The following is a 4,805-nucleotide window of genomic DNA, read 5'->3' on the forward strand; positions in this document are numbered from 1 at the left end:
CACAGTGGTATCAGGAGCCATGGCGGATCCACACAGTAGTATCAGGAGCCATGGTGGATCCACACAGTGGTATCAGGAGCCATGGCGGATCCACACAGTAGTATCAGGAGACATGGTGGATCCACATAGTAGTATTAGGAGCCATGGTGGATCCACACAGTAGTATCAGGAGCCATGGTGGATCCACATAGTAGTATTAGGAGCCATGGTGGATCCCCACAGTGGTATCAGGAGCCATGGCGGATCCACACAGTGGTATCAGGAGACATGGCGGATCCACATAGTAGTATTAGGAGCCATGGTGGATCCACATAGTAGTATCAGGAGCCATGGTGGATCCACACAGTGGTATCAGGAGACATGGCGGATCCACATAGTAGTATTAGGAGCCATGGTGGATCCACACAGTGGTATCAGGAGCCATGGCGGATCCACACAGTAGTATCAGGAGACATGGTGGATCCACATAGTAGTATTAGGAGCCATGGTGGATCCACATAGTAGTATCAGGAGCCATGGTGGATCCACATAGTAGTATTAGGAGCCATGGTGGATCCACACAGTGGTATCAGGAGACATGGCGGATCCACATAGTAGTATCAGGAGCCATGGTGGATATATAGCAGTGTTAGGAGCCATGGTGGATCCACAGCAGCGTCAGGAGCCATGGTGGCTCTACTGACACATGAGGACAGTCGAGAATCATTCTTACACCAACAGGAGAGAGAACTAGAGTATAGCTACAGAGAGGGATAGATCCTACATGTATCTATAGAGTAAGTATAGAATGTACAGAGACGTACACTATGGAACACTTGAAGTAATTCGTAATGATCTGTGCTGCACATAACCTGTTATACTGATGTTTTGATGGCATAAAGACTGTCATGATAATTTGTGATGGACAATTATGCTGGTCATCATATTGACAGTTTCCTACTAAGGGTTTTGGATAACTGAACCCGGATGAATCATTTCCTCTGGTGATGGTTCTGCCTGGCATCAGTGAGGCTTCGAACTTGTAGATCATCTGGACCGACAGACGATGTCATCACATTACAGTCCTGGTGAGTTTTGAATCCATGTGTGGTGGGAGTGCTGAAGCTTTCTTAACATCTGTAGACACATAAATGATGTCTTCATGGACTATAGTGTTCTCTTGAGGGAGCAAGTCGTCAAGACTTTGTCATAATGTTGATAAGCAAAGCCATCATTACCGTGGCCAGGGGTGAGGTAAGATGCATCTCTGGACGAGTCCACATCCCAGGCAACCTTGATGTCCACGTTGTGTCTCTCAGGGTCTGGACCTGGTGGTCAAAGACCAGCTGCAGCCACTGTAGGCCGAGGACCAGCTGCAGCCACTGTAGGCCGAGGACCAGCTGCAGCCACTGTAGGGAGAGAGAAAGGGACATAGTGAGATACGAGACACTTGGCCAGTGGCTGTGTGGTGACCACGAACATGTCTGTGTTGTTGTGAGGTACAGACACAGTTACGTCACATTTACCACTACTTAGTGTTATGTACACACACACACACACACACAAATGACGGATGGAAAAATGAATATATACATATATATATATATATATATATATATATATATATATATATATATATATATATATATATATATATATATATATATATATATATTATATATGGAAAGGATCACAATTTTGCGCGTGTTCAAGTATATTCCTAAGAGTCCACGGGGAAAATGAAACACGATAAGTTCCCAAGTGCACTTTCGTGTAATAACCACATCATCAGGGGAGACACAAGAGAGAAATATATAAGTCAGTTGACATACAACGAAGAGACGTAGCTAGGACACCATTTGGTAAACATGCGACTGTCTTGGGCGATCGCATGTTTACCAAATGGATCAGCATCCTTAAGTATTGTGTTAGCATTTTTTCTAAATATTTCAATGTTTTCTAAAGCCTCCACACCAGCCTACCTCACCAGTGCTTGGGCTATTGTGTCTTCCATTGTGAAAACAATTTTGAACTTGTTATTCAGTTGCTCACATATCCACATATCATCCTCTATAATTCTTCCCTCGAAATCCTTACCCTGATCAGCTGCTCCTTAACTGACAATTTACTCCTGATTGATTTATGAACATCTTGGATTATTTCCTGCCATGTCCACAATATGCTTTTCAAATATTCTTTGTTCCTCTGTTCTTATCCAGGTGTGCTCGCACCTTGCTTTCTCATACTGTGCACATGTGGCTGGCCGGGGCGACGTCTCGATCATCGTGATTGCGCATTTCGAAGCTCCTTTGCCCTTTGACATCCATTATCAAACCATTCCCCTCTCTCTCTCTCTCTCTCTCTCTCTCTCTCTCTCTCTCTCTCTCTCTCTCTCTCTCTCTCTCTCTCTCTCTCTCTAGGTTGATAACCAAATAAATAGATAAAGAACAGTTTATTGAATTTAGGTGTGCGTGTGTGTGTGTGTGTGTGTGTGCGTGTGGTAGAAAGAGAAAAGAACATGTAAAGAGTGTTTTAATGTAAACTAATGCAGTTCATAATGATAATGAAAACTTATATCACAATATGCGTCTCTCAGTGTACGTATAACCTTTCCTTACCGAGAACATAATTACATAGAGACCTGGGACCACACAGACCACTCCCTCTTACTAATCAACAACCAATCACAATCATGTGATAGCACAGTATTATCATTTGATTGGTTACTCATGTGAGACAGCCGGCAGCCATTGGCCGGCGGCTCACTTGGGTGTCCTTGAACACCGTCTTCTTCAGCGCGTCTTAAGTTACGTCCATATATACAGCACTCTGGCTCACCTGCACAACACAGCAGGAGCCACAGGTGACCGGCGCACCACACACACACCACAGTATGGATCCCTCAGCTCTGTGGCCATGGGTGGTGATAGTCATGCCCGAGGAGGAACCACAACCCGAGCCATGAGGTCCAGGGGCCCAGCCAAGGTGAGACCCGGCCTCCTGGCCTGACCTGACCTGACCTGCACGACGCTTCTCTAGTGTCCCACAGGATTCGTAACCTTTTTTTATTTTTCATATCAGATCAGTAACTAGGCATCAGTCTTGCATCATTGTGAGTGAATCTCCATGTGAGGATGTTCTAGTTTCAAGGGTGACCTGATGATGTATCAAGTGGGTACCTCTGCCTCAGGGATATTAAATTGTCTTTGATTCGGCAGTATTGTGGCTGGCAGGAGGCGGGAGGGCAGGATGGCTGAGCATCTCACACCAACATCCCTAGGTGTCCATCAGCAGCTGGTGGGTTCAGCATTCAGCTGGTGAACACCACTCACCATCTGGCCAGGCTCAGCATCAAGGTGGTATATTTCGACTGCTCTTCCATCAGTCGTCTGGGCAGCGTCAACATTCAACTCATGTCTCTCACTTCGCTAACACCTTGTGCATGACGTCATGGTTCGGGTTTTTGACTTGACCCCCACAGCTCGAGTCAAAGGCCTGGCCATCGCTCCTTAGTGTCACATCATCGAGCTAAAGGGACGTATCAACCTGACCAAGAGGCTGAAGTTCCTCAATCCTCTGGTCTACCCTCGTGGCCACAGTCGCCTCCATAATTCTTGGTCGTGTAAATGAAGATAATCTCAAATTCTTTATTATGTATCATTAAAAGTAATTTTATAAACCAGATAATTTCATAATTGTTTATTGTTAATCATCAGTCACAAATTCTATAGTAATTCAGTCATGCTTTAACTAATTAGAGGCTTTAGGAAACGTCATAGGAAACGTCAAAGTCCCAGACGTTATCAATTTCTCAAACTGTGATGGTAAACAAATGTTATGTGGAGGTTCGTGTGATCAGCAACATCGTAACACAGGAATTATCCAACCCACCGACTTGTGGAGCCTCAGGGAGTGTTCACTGTCAATTAACATAGACTGACAATTCATACTGGTTTATATAACTCTCTCAGTGTACTTCAGCGTCATTAACTTCATTAATATGCGACCAACATATTACCATCAACATATATCTTCTTATTTAAAGTTTTGGTTAACCCTGAAAAATTCAAATCTTTTCCAAATGATTTACGAACTTTATTCATTAATCTCTACAAACTGGTGTCATAAACTTATTATAATCAGAGATAAGTTTCCTTCTATTAGTCAAATTTCATTTCATGAATCGCATTATGTGAGTTTTGCTGAAGTTAGTTTTCATCCCATGACCTCATATTATCATAAAAATTTTAGACACCTTTTCTGTGATTCGAGTCAGTGTTAGCATTGTAAACAATATCCCCTGGTGTAGAGCAGAACTCTTGCTGTACACAGTAATACTTTGATCCATATATTTATGGAGCCTGAAAAATTCGAATATGAATTTATATAATATTTTATTGTCTTTACTGGATGAAGGTGTCTCATGGTTTGTGTACCGTCAATGTCCAGTGAGACACTGACTAGACTTGTCATACTTTCCTCCAGTAAAGCTTCAGATTATAGTCGATTATTATTTAGCTATACACATTTTTTTTTGTCTGTATTTCTTTAGCTATATATCTCTATGTAGCTATCATGTTTATATCTACTCTCTCTTTCCCTCACCTCTCTGTCTTCGCTGAGGCAAATTCTTTGCTATAAGCTTTAACAATTTGATCCATATATTTATGGAGCCGATATAATTATTCGAATATGAATTTACTCTCGATTTTATGATTTTATTTATGCCTTTAATAAGCCATAAATGTCATGTAATGTGTATATAGATAATGTTTACATAGACCAGTAATGCTTAACCAGTGTTGTGTTGAGTATTTCCTGGAAAA

General features: G+C 42.4%; 1 long non-coding RNA gene across 1 annotated transcript; it reads left to right on the forward strand.

Annotated features, from left to right (window-relative positions):
* Positions 1-2,823: 2,823 nt before the first annotated feature.
* On the forward strand, positions 2,824-3,924 carry LOC139759123 (uncharacterized). Its single transcript, XR_011714995.1, has 2 exons — positions 2,824-2,964; positions 3,198-3,924. It is a non-coding gene; the product is annotated as an uncharacterized lncRNA (long non-coding RNA).
* Positions 3,925-4,805: the final 881 nt, after the last annotated feature.

This window comes from Panulirus ornatus, chromosome 2, assembly GCF_036320965.1.
Source record: "Panulirus ornatus isolate Po-2019 chromosome 2, ASM3632096v1, whole genome shotgun sequence".
Taxonomy (NCBI): Eukaryota; Metazoa; Arthropoda; class Malacostraca; order Decapoda; family Palinuridae; genus Panulirus; species Panulirus ornatus.